The sequence below is a fragment of the Ceratotherium simum genome, chromosome 21 (assembly GCF_057802395.1).
Source record: "Ceratotherium simum simum isolate JZ-2026a chromosome 21, ASM5780239v1, whole genome shotgun sequence".
Lineage (NCBI taxonomy): Eukaryota > Metazoa > Chordata > Mammalia > Perissodactyla > Rhinocerotidae > Ceratotherium > Ceratotherium simum.
Genome location: NC_141920.1, coordinates 23,516,792 through 23,532,267, shown reverse-complemented (window position 1 = coordinate 23,532,267; position 15,476 = coordinate 23,516,792). Strand labels below are relative to the sequence as shown.

Sequence of the window (15,476 nt, the reverse complement as noted above, 5' to 3'; positions counted from 1 at the left end):
TTTGTACCTGCATCTCGTCTTACCTGTTAAAAGTGTGCTTATCACAGAATTAGAGGGAGAATGTGCTGATTGCTACCAGATGTGTACTGATGATGTGCTGGGGGGTTTCATAGGAGAGAGGTCCGTCTGGGCAAAGGGATCAGAAGGGCTTCCAGGAGAAGGTAGTACTTGAGCTCGGCCTCTATACCAGGCATGTTCTGCCTCTTATACAGACTTTTCCAGAGAGTAGAAATAGTGTGGATTTTAGAGCCACCAACACCTGGTTTTAATAAGTCTGCATCAGCAGCTGCCAGTGTAATCTTTGTCACGTTACTTTCTTTGGGCTTCAGTTTCCTCATCTGGACTCAATCATATTTACACTGCAGGATGGTAGTGAGGATTAAGTGAGACTGTATATAAAAAACACCTGGTACACAGTAGGCACTTAAATGTGAACTTTCACCTCCCCAAAATATCTAGATCACATTTGTTTCTGTGGAACGAAACAGAGGCCCAGCCTCTCCCCCCACCCCCTGTGGCTGGGCTTCAGGTAACAAGGAAAGCACCTTCTGGCTGTTCTAAAAAATAATAGGAGTAATCCTCTAATCTGTCACTTGCTGTGTGAGGCATTGTATAATCTGCCAGGCTCTTTCCTGACCATTGTTCCTCACAGTAGTCCTGGGAGGAAGTCAGAAGCCAGTGGAGTTCTCTGTTTCACAGGTGTGTGAAGAAGAGAGGGCCAGGGACCTGCTCAGGATCCCACAGCATGGAAGTGTTGGGGCGGGCTTGAGTCCAGGTCTCTTGACTTGTCCTCCCCCCCTCCCCGCCCCGAGCCCACAGCATTGCTCCCGGCTTATTGCTTCTGCCTGATAGCCTACCCCGCAGGCCGCCTTCTCTGGGTCTGGCATCTGTTCTGCACTGGGGGTTTGTTTGACATTTCCCCAGCCTCCGAGCTCATCTCAAATTTAAATGGGACTAGCTTGAGGCTGGGTGGGAACTGAGTCACCATCTTCCCTGGTTTTCTCATCCTGAGCAGCAGCCAGACACACCCAGAGGGCTACTGCCAGAGACCTGATGGTTGTAGACACCACACATGACAGGCTTTCCTCCCAGAAGCTCAGGTGAGCTCAGGACTGTCTCTCCCTGGGCTCTTAGGGGAAGGCTGTAGCAGTGGCTTGATGTGTATTTCTTCACTCCCCAGGGATGGGAAGCACAGGGCACGTGGAACAGTTGTTGCCTGGCCATTCCTGTTCTAAGCCTTTATTTGTGCTCTACCCTCCCCCTATGGTGCCCTCTCTTCCCTTCGAGGTCCCCGTGGTCAAATGCCACCTCCTCTCGTAGTCTCTGATTGCTGCCTTTAGAGTCGGACTGTGAATTCAGTCCCAGGTTCATACTTACTGAAAGTGTGACCGTGGCGGGTCCCTTCACCTCTCTGTGCCTCAGTTTTCTCATAGATAAAATTTAGATTCCTCATCTTTATAAAGTTCAAGTTCCTGAGCTCTATCCCCAGAGATTCTCATTTGGTGGTTCTCAGGCAGGAATCCACGTGTTAAACCAGCCCTCTGGAGGAGTCTGATGCTGACAGCCTGTGAGCTGCACTCTGGGAAAAGCTGAACTGAGAGTTTCCTGGGTGTGTATCACAGCTTGTCTTGTCCCTGCTGTGTGACCTTGGATTGATCAACTTTCTGTGCCTCAGGTTTTCTTCCCTGTCAAATTGGGATGAAAGTACTTACATCACAGGCTGCTGTGTGGATGAGAACTCATGTAGTAAAGGCCCCTCAAGAAATGAGAACCTGTGTGCCACACTGCCATTCCTGGGTGTCAGGGGACTGTGCTAAGTGGTTTATGGCATCCTGTCACTGCATTATTGCAACAATCCTTTGGTACGGGTAACAATAGTATCCCCATCTTACAGGTGAGGAAACTGGACCCTCGTCAACATCTTTGTTTCAGGCAGGATTGGTTGTTTCCAAAAGCAGGTTACCCTTCTGCTTAGCCCTGGCAGCAGACACTGTCAGACCTGGCCAGGGTGAGGGCTGTGGAATTGAACACCTGGGCAGGAATGCAGTCCAGTCGTCAACGGGAATTTAATGAGGTTGATGAGGTTTGAGTGCCTCTCAGGTTCCCAGGTTTCCCAGTCCTGGCTGTGGCTCCCTCCTTTCCCTCAGCCTGTGTTGGAATCAGCTGGTTCCTCACCCACCCACTCCCGGGAACCAAGGCTACTTTAAAGACAAATAAAATCTATATTCTAGAGCTAAAAGCTTATTGTTTCTTGTTTCACAGTAAGGAAGCAGGTCCAGGGAGGGGGAGGGACGAGGATGTGCCTAGGATCCCAGAGCAAGACCATGCCCGGGCCAGGCGAGAGCCATAGCCCTGCCTCCCCACCCAGGTCTCCCTCATTTCCGTACATTGCTGGCCCAGTGAAGAGCTGGAGCACCAAGGTCTGGTTTGGCCAGTGAACAGTTTACTCACAGGACAAGAGCAGGAGAAGTGGTACCAAGTGGTCAGAGCTAGACTTGGCTCAGCCTGGAGCTGAACTGGGCTTGGAAAATACTCTCTGACCAGGGGCCTGCCCTCCCAGCCCTGGGCCAGGCTCTGAGAGGATGGGAAAGAACAGACAGACAGGGCCTCTGCCCCTGGGAACTTGTGGTCTGATGAGGGAGACAAGGCCTACAATTATGAGAGACTGTGTGACAGTCTGTAATTAAGCGTCTGCTGAGGAAAAGCATTGTCTGAGAAGGAAGAAGTGAGTGTGAGCCAGAGGAAACAAAAGCCCTCTTGAGGGGGGCTAGATTCTGTAGAGACAGAGGGTGGGGCTGACAGTTGGGGAATGGTTTGCCGAAAGACAGAGGTGTAGGGGCTGGAAGGGAAGTACGTATTTAGGGAAACAGCAAGTAGACTAGTTTTGCTGGTGCATCGGCGAATATCTGGGAGGAGCCAGGAGGTTGTAGGCAGTGTTAAACATTAGCTGAAAAACAGGGTTTGGGGAGCCATGGAAGGTTTTAGAGCAGGGGTAGCACAGTTGGCAGGCTGAATGAATGAAAATGAGGACAGGGAGGAAGCTTTGCCAGCATCCGGATGAAAGAAGAGGGCAAGGTTTGGGTGGAGCCTGTGGGAGTGGGAAGGGCCAGTTGTCCCTGAGGAGAGCCTGGCCAGGCTCTTATCTCTCTGATAAGCCAGAGAGAAAGATGGTGGGTGTTGCTGCTTTGGGGCAGGAAGTAACAGTCTGACCACACTGCTTGTACACCTGCTCTATGCCAGGCTGTGTGCCAGGGCCTCCCAGGGTGCTCTCATGAAATCCTTACAACAAACCCGAGGCAGGTGGACGTACCATCCCCATTTTAGAGATAAGGAACATGTGGCTCAGACCCAAAGCTGGCTGTCTGCAAACCCTGGCTGTTTCCACAGTTCAGCTCCACTTCTTGGAAAGGAAACTCCTACTGTTCAGGTCCCAGGAATCTGAGCCTTCTTGCCCCTTGAATTGGGGGCATGGAAATACATCCCCTACAGCCCACAAACCTCTGCTTTCTAAAGATCTGGAAGGCTGAGGCTGGGTGCCAGCTTAGAATTTCTTCAGGGTGGGAAGGTCAGGGAAATAAGGGGCCTTCACATCAGCAGTTTTACTCACCAGGCTGTGAGCAACCTCCAGAGTTGGGTCTCATATGTGTCTAGTCCAGTAGTGGGCAGATCCATGACTGGGCCTGTTGGGATTCTCAGCCAGCCCCACCAGAGAGGGTGTACCCTGGCCCAGCCAGCAGAATCAGTCACGTGCAAAGGCAGGAAGGGACTTGTCCCGAGGTGCTCTCGGCACAGGAGAGCCAGATGATGGAGCCTGGTTCCCATTTCCCAGGCTGCAGCCAGGGATACTCATTGGTCAGAGGGAAGGGAGAGGGCACTGGTACTTACCGAGCGGCTACCATGGGAGGCAGCAATGGTTGATCCCAGTGTGCAGCTAGGAAATTGATGGCTTGGCCAGTCATTCTCCTCTGTGTGCTCCCCTGAGCAGGGCCTCAGCCTTGGATCATGAGGCACAGTGACCACATGAGAGGCAGGCACAGCCTCTATGCTCCACTCACCCCACTCGTCCCTTGCCTCCAGTGAACACCCCCAGGATCCATATGCCAGTCTACATTGGCATATGCTCTCTGAGCCCAGATGTATGCAGGGTATGATTGTAACTGCATCCATGTTTTTCATACCAATATCTGGACAAAGGTTTTGATGAGGGACTTTTGTATTCCTTTGGAATAGATGCAGCCTGTGAAATAGCATTTGGACATTGGAACGGTGGACTAGAATGACCTGTGCGGTCCCTTTCAATTGTAGTAATTCATTTGATTAATGCTTTACCGTTTGCCAGGTGCTTTCTCATAAGTTTGATCATTCTCATGTATATTCATTCTTTTTATTTTGTTTTCAGCATATTGGTTCTGGATCCTTAATATTTGTTTAGCCTGTTTTTGATTTGCAGAGCACTTTCATCCGCATTATCTCAGTAGATCCTTATACAACCCTAAGAGGTCATTACTGTTCTTGTGATCTTCATTTTCCAGAAGGTGACTTGACCAACGTCACTCTGGGATTCACTCTGGGAATAAATGAGCTAAACTGCTCATTTATTCAACAAATATTTATTAAGTGCCTGCTGTGTGCCAGGCGGTGGGCTGGCCCCGGGGGTGCAGTGGCACGTAGAGCAGTCTTAGAGACTTAGTTTCTGACCTCCTAGAGTCCACAGTATCCTTGAGGTCTAACCGGGATCCATCCCAGCACTCCTGACCTCCTCCCTGGGCTCTTTCCACTGCAGACCCCTGTGGTTTGGCTTAGATCTAGACTGTTGTAGCCTGTGAGACCTCAGCCTAGAGTATCATGGTAAAGCAGCCAAGGCAGCAAGTCTCTGCAAACTGAACTTCAAAAGTGACAAAGGAGGTCTTCAGGAATGACTTAATTATTAACAAGAAGCGAGGGAGGGCATCTCAGCAGAAGGCCATCTGTTCATTTTCCTCTGGGGGCAGTCACTCAAGGGCTGCTGTACCTAAGATCCTGGCCTGAATTTTCTGCAGCCTCCAAATATTTGATTACAGTCTGCACAGGTGTGGAGCCCTGTGGCCATGTGCTGAGCTGGGAACCCTCCCTTCCTCCTTTAATATTAAATGGGATGAAATAAAGGCAGATCCTAGGATATCTGGTCTGCAAAGGACTCTGGCCCAGCCCCCTCACTACCTATGAGTGGGAACCAAGCTTAGGAGGGGAGAAGATCACGTATTGAGAGAGACCTTCCTTCCACTTCCTCTGTCTTACCAGCCTGACTTATTTCCCTTGTCCTTCAGGTAGGAACCCTCTCTTGCCACCGGTACCTGTTCAACATTCAAAGCTCTCTTCAAATCCTTCCTATGCCTTAAGGCCAAGTTTTTCCTGAGTCTTCCCTGATACTTTCTCCCCACCCAGAGCCCTGTGGTGTCCAGGCCACCTCTGTCTGCTCTCAGCTGCCGACCACCTGTCCTACAAGGTTAGACAGGCAGCCTTTGAGGAGACTGGGTGCCTGGGCCCTGCCCCCAGGGAGTCTGATGCCTGAGACCCAGAGGTCTCTGGGTGCATTTTGCTGGAGTTTTTATTGAAAAAGCAATGTGTGTATGTGGTTAAACATTTCAAACTTTGTAGAAAAATTAGTCTGTCTCCCACCTGGGCTCCTAGATAGTCACTCTGAACAGTATTGATGTTTCCTTCCAGAAATACTCTGCGTATACAGGCAGCTGTGTCGATAACATCCCTTTTTATTACAGAAACGGTGGCATATTCCCTACCTACTGTTCTGTACCTTGTCTTCTTCGCACAAGTCTGTCTCTGTTGTAGGTTATTCCCTGTGGGTGCACACAAGTCCACAGCCTACTTTTCTGTGACTGTGTGGCAGACCATCAATAGATGGCCCACCGGTTGTTTCTCCAGTCCTCTATCAGGGACATTCAGGTTGCTCCCAGTCTTGCTGCTATGAGTAATGCTGCAGCGAGCACTCTTCCCCACGTGTCCATGTGCATATGTGTGCGCACAGCTGTGGGAGCCAGTCCTGCAAGTGGAATTGCTGTTTTGAAGAGTCTGTGCAGCTAAAATTTTGTTAGATATTTTCCAATTGCCTTCTTTTGCATTCTGAAAATGTATATATTTTTAAAAGCACCCTGCCCCCACCCCTGGATTCAAATTCATTTCCTTGGTTAAGAAGGACTATTCTAATCTAGCCCAGAGAGGGAAGGGGGTTGGCCAGTGTCACTCAGCAGCCGATGAGGTGTCTTTCAGAGTAAGGTGCAGATGGAGGAAGTGAGGGATGAAGGAAAGAAATGGGCTGGAGGGATGGCAAGAATGGAGCCAGGACTGGGGGGAGGGAATTCTGTTACAGGTACCTTGGGACTTATATACATCTTGGTCTCCAGGGAGAGGTGTCGTGCGCACACACACGCACGCATGCCATGCTGTATCCTTCCTGTGCTTCTCTGGCGTGTGCTGCACCTGCTTGGCAACCGCTGGGCCAGTGAGCTCATTCATCCAGTAGATATTTACTGAGCTCCTGAATCTGGTACTGGCTTGGCCACTCTGTCTCTGCCCTTCTCTGAGCCTCAGTTTACCTCACCTGAAAGGTGGGGAGGCTCATCCCTGCTTTTTCTCATGTCATCAGGCTAGTGGAAAGATTTGGTAAACCAGCCAGTGGGAAGACACCATAAAACAGATTACAGTGGTCTTAGCCAGACACTGCTAGGCACCCTGGGGTCAGCAGAGTCTGAAGTTTGGGCCAGTTTTCAGTCATCTGTTGGTGGGTGTCTCCTCTTGCTGTGCCAAGACAGGGTCAGGCTTGTGCCTAGGAGCTTCCTGAATTTGCCCTGCCCCAGGCTGCTGGGACTCCAGGGCTCACTCAGGATATAGGAATTCAGTTGACAGTAGGGGAGAGACAAGGAGACCAGGAGGGTTTCCACACTACAGGCAGAGTTTTGCCTCTCCCTCCAAGCCAACAGGAAGGCCCTTTTGGGTCTCCCCCAGGTCATTTCTGCAGCTCCTTTTCAGTCTTTTGTGGTGGCAGGGATGAGGAAGGGGAAGTTCTGTCGTTTCTAGTTTAAAATGACGTTTAAAGTCACTAGCCTAGTCCCTCCCTCCCATTTTATCAATAGAGAAACTGAGGCCTGGAGTTGAAGGCATCCTTCCAAGTTTCCCAGTGAGTCAGCAGCCTTACCCGGATTAGAAGCCAGATGTTCAGCCCTCCCAGGCCTTAACTCTCACCTCCTTTTCCACATCGTCCCCATCTTTAGTTTCACTTTGGGGTTAAAAACCAAAGTGAAAGAAAGAAAAAGACAAAGCAGGAAGCAGCTGCTTCAGAGCCAGCCAAGGCTGGCGTGGGGCCTGGGGGACCTAGGCTGAGCTGGCCTTACTAGGAGGGGAGCCACCCTCTTCCCCACAGGCTCCCACCCTTGTTCTGGGGGCCTGGCTGGGGCGGGAGCTGGGTGGGGCCCCGCAGGGAGAGGTGCCAGGCTGCAGACAGGCAGGCAGTGGCATTCTGGCCTGGCCCACCGCTGTCTGGGAGACTGCTAGTCAGACGGGTTCCCTGGTGAGGTCACTCTCCCCTGGGTGTGGCTCCAGGTGGGGAGCTACTGCCTTTGAAACTCCTGTCCTTCCAGGGCAGGGCTGAGCTGGAGCTGGGCCTGTGTTGGCCTGGGAAAGAAATCCTGGCCTCCCGAATCCAGCTTTCACAGAACAGTTCCACTCGCCCTGAGGTAAGAGCTAGCGCCCTGTCTCCCCTGTGAGGACTTTTAAACTTTCGGTCGCTGTGGGCACTTACCTCAATCCCTGGCCGTGTCTTCTCAAGGACCCAGAGGGCCTGAAAGCCTTTTTGTTCTGGTTCCAGTCCCAGGGACTTGGAGAGGACAGGGGTTGGGGGAGCAGGAGCCATGGCTTCTTATCGAGTTGATAGGTGGCCTCAGGCAAGACCCTTTCCAGCTCTGGACCTCAGATTCCCGTTTTGTTTCCGGGGCAGGAGAAAATTCCTTCTCGCTCTGCTGTTCAGTTGAATCGATTTTGGTCCCTTGGAAGCTACTGAGAGAGTATCATAACACTTGGTTTGGTTGGCCTGTGTATTTCAAAGATTAGCTGTTATCTAACTAGCTGGGGTCGTAAGTTCCTGTTTCTCTGTGCTTTTTCTAAGGAAATTTTCAGACTTGCCAAAGCAGATATGGTATAAATTTTGTTGCTTCAACAAATATGATTTTTGTGTACCTCACTTCTCCTCTACACAATCACAAGGTCCCCAAGCACAGAGCCGCTGTGGTTCAAGTCCACTCCCTGAGAGTACACACTGAGCACACAGTAGGTGATCTGGAAGTTGTTGTTGAATGACTGCGTTGATGACCCACACCTGGCCGTGCTGCTCCCATGGAATGCAGAAAGCTGGCATTTATAAAGCCCAACTGTTTAAGGCTGAGCTGGGCACAGTGGGGAGAAGCCCATACCCCAAAGGTCATGCATACCTGTAGTTAAGAGCATAGCTTTAGAGTCAGACTGCCGGGGTTCAGATCCTGGCTGCTGTCTAGAGCTGTGAGACCTTGGGCAAGTTGCTTAACCTCTCTGGGCCTCAGTTTCTTCACCGGCAGAACAGAAATGTTAATGTTACCTAACATTAGTCTCAGCATGGGGACAAGAGAGAGAATATGCACAAAGCACTGAGCACAGTGCGTGGTACAGGAGAAACACTTAAGCAGTGTTAGCTGCTGCTATTATTTTTTTTTTAATTATTATTTTTTTAATTTTATTTTTTCTCCCAAAGCCCCAGTAGATAGTTGTATGTCATAAATGCACATCCTTCTAGTTGCTGTACGTGGGACGCGGCCTCAGCATGGCCAGAGAAGCGGTGCGTTGGTGTGCGCCCGGGATCCGAACCCGGGCCGCCAGCAGCGGAGCGCGCGCACTTAACCGCCAAGCCACGGAGCCGGCCCGTAGCTGCTGCTATTATTGATATCCAAGGGGAGAAAGAAGACAAAATATTTAGACTGTCCATGTCCCATGCCTGGAAAGATGTAGGTGGACTAGGTGGGGTATTTGGAGGGGAGTCAGTCATTTGATGGCTGTTTGTTGAGTGCAGGGCTCTAATGGGGAATATGGAGTGAACCAAGGCAGGCTTTAGAGAGGAGGTGACCTTCAGGACCTCAAAAGTTGGGTAGGCTCCAGGTGGATGGAGATTTTTTTTTTCTTGGTGAGGAAGATCGGCCCTGAGCTAACATCTGCCAATCCTCCTCTTTTTGCTGAGGAAGACTGGCCCTGGGCTAACATCCATGCCCATCTTCTTCCACTTTATATGGGACGCCACCACAGCATGGCTTGACAAGCAGTGTGTCGGTGCGCGCCCAGGATCCCAACCGGTGAACCCCAGGCCGCCGCAGTGGAGCGGCCACACTTAACCACTTGCGCCACCGGGCAGGCCCTGGATGGAGATTTTGAAGGGAGGACACCTTGGATGGGGGAGGGGAGGGTACCCTGGGTTGGGGAGGGAAGGCAGCGGCGTGCCGTCCAGAGCCAGGAGAGCTGAGATCAGGCTAGAGAGGCCTGCCCAGGGCCCTCGGAGTCTACCACACTCAGAGCCAGGGTTTTTCTCTGCAAGGTCGTCACTCCATGGAGGCAGTCTCCTTCTGGGGGCCGAGATGAGGAGCCTGTTATTGAGGGTGCTGTGAATAGATTCAATAGTTTAGCCGCTCCTGGAACTTTCTTGCCTTCCCACGCTTCATGATGTGACTGTTGCCCTGCACAGGGGTGTGGTAGCAGTCTGTGCCTGCAGGTGTGTGTGCCTGCAGCCTGTGCCACCCAGTGGGGTACAAGCGGGGCTTGTTTGACAGCACCTATAAATGCAGGGCTGCCACCACTCCTGCTGCCCCAGCAGTTTCCTCAAAGAGGGCGTGTGCAGCAGTGTGTGGGAACAGTGCAGGGGAAGAGGATTTGGGTTCATCCCAGCCAGCTCCTCCCCTCCTCACCCGACCTCCACTTCTCTCTCCGAACAATCAGCCATTCATGCGCTCAGAGTGCCAGGTGCTGAGCTGGAGGAAGGGCGGGGGACAAGATGGACTTGGTCTCTTTCCTCATGGAGCTTCCATCCAGCTTAGAGTCCCCTTCCCAGCAGGTAGCAGATACACAAGATACTGTCTAATTGAGATAAGCCCTGAAGGAAACAAACAGGTGCTGAGAGGGACCTATTCAGAGGATGGGGAAGGCACTTCAGGGAAGGTGAGGTGGAGGATGGGAAGAAGGTAGTCAGGGGCAGACTAGGAACAGTGGGGGTCGAAACCCTGAGGTGGGAAGTGTTTGGTTTACTAAGGGAACAAGGAGAGGTGCACATTACATCTGGAGGATCTGCAAGATCAGGCAGGGCCTCATTATCTCAGTGAGCCTGGTTAGGTCTGAGGCAAGTACCTTTGCTTACCCTGTAGGAGCCAGAAGTGTCACTGAATTAAGAGGTGTGGTAGTGAAAGCGCTACAAGTGATTTTGTTTTAAAATTGACATCAGAACTTCCGAAAACTTACCTTATGATTGGTTTTCATGCTGATTGTAAATCATCAAGAAAAGGCTTCTTCAGCACTCCCTATTTATTGCTAACTTCCTTTCTCGTACTGCTTCACAGTCCACAAAGCCTTGTTGCTTCTGTTGCTGAGGGAGCCAGGTTGCAGTTTTTAGAGGTGATGGAACAGAGAGGTGAAGTGACTTGCCCAAAGTCACACAGCTTAATCAAAATTTGAAGTCCTGGTTCACTATTCTTTCTGTTCTACCACACTGTCTCTGTTTAAGAAGACCAGAGCAGAAGTTTATTTCTTTTTAGCAAGGTTGCCATTCTAAAATGATCACAGTTAAAAAGTTTTGGTGTAGAATGATATAATAGTGATTGTGTTAGGGTAATGGGATTAAAATGACTTTTTTTCTGTGTTCTATAGTGTTACACAATATATTTATTTATTTTTTCCTCCCCAAAGCCCCAGTACATGGTTGTATATTCTGGTTGTAAGTCCTTCTAGTTCTTCTATATGAGCTATCACCACAGCATGGCTACTGACAGATGAGTGGTGTGGTTCCATACCCGGGAACTGAACCAGGCCTCTGAAGCGGAGTGTGCCGAACTTTAACCACTAGGCCATCAGGGCTGGCTCAATTCTGTTTTTTCAAGTTTTTTTTTTTTTTTATCTCACACAGTTTCCCATCCAGCTCCTTTCCAAGGTTCTGTGATACTGACAAATCCGTCACTGCCCTTGTAGGCCTCCGATCTTTTTTATTCTCTATTTGAATTCTTTTTCTTTTATTTCTATTTCCTGAATCTCAGTAAAGAGATTGTAGGCGGATTATAAATCAGCCCCAGCTCATAAATACATTTAACTCAAAACAGAAATCAAAAAATTTATGCCTAAAGTAGTTTTAAATATTTTATTTTGTGACTCTTGGATTTGGGATGAAAAAATTCAAAGCAGTTTGATAACTTGGGCTCATTTGTAGAGAATTCCTCAGTGGACTCCTCACTAGCCCTTTTTTTTTAATTGTAAAATACACATAAAAATTTACCATTTTAACTATTTTTAAGTGTACAGTTTAGTGGCATTAAATACACTCACATTGTTTTACAACCATCACCACCATCTATCTCCAGAACTTTCTCATCCTGTGAAACTGAAACTCTTACCCATTAAACAGCAACTTCCAATTCCCTCCTCCCCCCAGCCCCTGGCAGCCACCATTCTACTTTCTGTCTCTGAGTTTGACTACTCTAGGTACCTCATTCACCTAGCCCATTTTAAGGAGGTACATTTGAAAAGGGGAGCAGGTGATGTCTCTGAATAATTAACTCTTTTTATGGTGATGAATTCTCCAAGTTAATGCACACTGCAGCTCTAAGCTTTCTGTGGCCATGTTCCAGCAGAGTTTTTAAAAGACTGATCATCTCCTGGGACGGCTTTTTCCGCAGAGGCACCCTTGGTTCCAAAGCCGTGGTGGCTGCGGGGAGCCTGGCCACATCTCCCCTGGGGAAGTGGGCTAGTGGGATGGGGAAGACTGTGGATTTAATCATAATTTAACATAATTTGTCAATTAGCTACTTGCTGTGGGATTTGGGCCAGGTCCCTCCACCTCTCTCAGCCTCAGCTTCCTCTTCTGAGAAATGGGACAATACTTCCTGTCATGTGTACATCCCAAAATCAGTGAGACAAATAATGAACTTCTCTTTGAGCCCTGAGAATTCTATGACAGCATTCAGATGTGGTTAAATGCAAGGAAAACAGGGCTCCTGATCCCCATTTTACAGAAGCAGCAGCAGAGGCTTGGAAGTAAAGTGACTTACCCAAGGTCATTCAGCACTTAAGTGATAAAACTGGGCTGAAACCCAGCCACCCTCACTCTATAAGTTGCACCTATTTAGGGTTCCTTGTTGGTCAGTCTTTCGAAGGATAGTAGACTGAAACAGAAGGTTGCTTTCCCATCTTACTGGATTTAAAACATTGCCCAAGAAGCTCTCATGTTGATGGGCCTATCAGGAAGGATGAGGGGTAAAGGTTTTGGTGGGGAGTCAAAGATGGTGATGCTGCATCATGGGAGTGGAGTCCTAACGCATTTCCGTGGGGACCATCTTGCCCAGGGACAGCAAATACCTTGGACTTGGCAGTTACTTCCCATACTAGGCCTGTGGCTGACAGCATCAATCAGCATAACACTCCCACTGAGCCTAGATACAGCTTCAGGATCCTTCTTAACACAGGCACATATTACCAGTGAACCAGAAGTAGCACACCCAGTGGAACCTGTGCTGTCCCCAGCCTAGTGCAGTCCTCAGCTTTTACAGATGGGTGGCAGTCCTAGGAGGGGGAAGGGGCTGTTTGAGGGGCAAGTGATGTCACAGGTCTCTTTGTGAGAGCGGAAGAGAGTCTTGCAGGACACCCCGAAGCCTGGGGAGGTGATTGGTGTGCTTGTGAAAACATCGAGGCAGAGCAGCTCAGAGGGGTAGAAGTTGTCAAGGTAAAGTCTGCTTTCTTCAGGTGCTCTTTGGTTTGCTGGCTTGGCTTGAGGTCTTTGTGAAAGTGCACTCTAGTCAGATTCCGCCAGCAGAAGGAGGAGACCAAACTTGTCTTTTATGGCAGCTTCTAAGCTTCGTAGGAATGTGTGTTCAGTCTTGCTTGTATTTTTATTACTTGTGAGACTGGATGCTGTGAAGGTTGGGTTCTGGAGATTAAAATCTGTAGGGTTTGCACTCCTTTAGCAGATAGAATATGACTTGCTGTGTGATGATGAGCAAATCCCTCAACCTCTCTGAGCCTGCGTTTCCTCAGCAGCACAAGGAGAGATGGTGAAAACATCTTGTGGGGATCAAATATAAGATGCAGATGTAAGGACCTCGGACAGTGACTGGGCCACTGCAGTAGCCACCGATTCCTGAGCAGACGATACACACCGGTAACTATGACTGTTAGCCACTAATATTCAGCCAGTTCACAGTGCCTAACACTGTGCCGTTGTCGGGGCAGGGCTCTGTGGACAGGGTAGGGAGGCTGGTGACCTTCCCTTGGGTAGGTGTTCTTTCAAAGAGATCTTCCCAAATGTTACCATGTTGTGCTTCCAAAGGTGCCTGGGAGAAAAATCGAGTTGGGGGGGTAGGGTATGAAGGCGTGAGGGGGAAGCGTGTAGTCATGACTTGTCCCAGCGCCTCTGTCTTCTGTTTGCCAAGTCGCCTTTTACAGACTCGTCTCTACTTGCTGTGTCCTCAAAGTCTTCCAGAGGGAAGGCCCTGCAGTACCACTTTTGGGGTGAAGTCAGAGATGGGGTCCTACCTCATAAGTGTCAGCAGGCATTTGCTTAGCCACCTCTTCTGAGCCAGGGATGGGGCCACAGGCGTGGGAACCACTGGTCGCTGTCTTTAGGGGCTTAGGGTCCAAAGGGAGAAGTAGAAAAGTGAGCAGGCCTGTTCCAGTGTGGTGGCAAAGGCCCACGGCACATCTGAACGTAGGGTAGTGACTCAGAGAGGGGAGCCAGGGTGGGATAGTCAGGGAAGGCTTTTTGGAAGTAGTAATGCTGGACCTGAGACCTGAAGGAAGAGGCAGAATTAGGAAGGATGTTGCAGGCTGGGCGCAGCTGGTACAAAGGCCTGGAAGCTGAGAGCATGGCATGAAGAGGGTGTGGAGAGAAGTTAGAGGGGTACTTAGCAAGGCAGGGACGCCCACGGTCACTACCCTAAAATATTAGAACGGTGATGCAAGTGGGGCATGGAGAGGATGGACAGCTGTGGGTCCTCAGGCAGGGCACTGAACCTTCCTAACCCTGCCCCCTGGAGGGGTGTGCCCCAGGCCGGAAACCCCCAGCCTCTGGCCTGCAGAGTCCCTGGAGGGCCTGGGATTGTGGGCTCCTTGCTCAGGAGATATGTGGGCCCCTCAAGCAGTTGTAATGACAGTTTCTCACCTGCCAAGCCTTTTCCACCTGTCTTCTCAAGAGACTCTCGTGGTAGTCCTGGGCAGTGTTGTTCTCATTTTATAGATGGGAGGAAGGCCTGGGGAGCCTAAGTCGAACAGTGAGTGAGTGTGGGAAGCAGTGCTCACGCTCAGGGACTCCTGACCTACAGGCCACTTCTCTAACCCAGTAGCAGGTATTGGGGGCGGGGGGTAGCAAGTGTTGGCTGATCTCATATTCTGAGGATGGGTTTATCATTTCAGGTAGGGGCTCTGTGCTGCCAGACTTCTCAGAAGGTGTCTTAAGCCCTGACTGTGCTGAGGCCCTGGTGTTAGTCCTCACGACATTTCCCATGTAGCTAGGCTGTATAAACATTCTTTCTTTTTTCTGCTTGTTGATCACAATTCTCCCGAGGCAAAAAAAAAAATTTGAACTATGAATGTCGTACACACAAAAATGATGTCTGATGTCATATCCAGAACTGGGCGTGAAGTAGGAAGGCAAAGAAAGAACATCTCAGGCCTGGAAGGAATCTTGAAGGTCACCCCCGTGGGGGCTTGAGTCCCTCCCTAGGATCCATCGTGCCTGTGTCTAGCCTTGCTGGCTCCCTCCTGGGAGTTCTGCCCCTTAGAAAGTGCTTCCTTATAGTGAGGCAAAATCTGCTTCCCCTTAACCACCCCCACCTTCCCGTCCCCGCTCTGGTTGTAGTGTGACGACCTGGACCATGTGTATATGTGACCACCTTCTAGGTATTTGGGGACAGCAGCCATGCCTTTCTGAGTTGCCTCTCTTTTCCAGACCACTCATCCAGTCTCTCCAAGCCCTCCCTTATGTTAGACTAGGCCCGGCTCATGATGCACCTGTCTCACACTCCATTTGTGGCAAATCTGTGACAGACGTCACTAATCAGTCACAGCACTCTGGTTCAGTCCGTCCCAGGCTTTCTCATGGACTACTCCATGTGGCTACGCCCAGTCAGTGGAGGGGACATTTCATTGCCACCTCTTCACTTTATTTGTGACTTTCTTGAGGACAAGGACTATTCATCCTGGGTCCTTAGTGCCCA

General features: G+C 50.1%; 1 protein-coding gene across 3 annotated transcripts in view; it reads left to right on the top strand.

Moving 5' to 3' along the window:
• DLGAP4 (DLG associated protein 4) overlaps positions 1-15,476 on the top strand; it is a 144,876-nt gene that overhangs the window by 78,845 nt on the left and 50,555 nt on the right. The gene's annotated exons all lie outside the window — the stretch shown is intronic.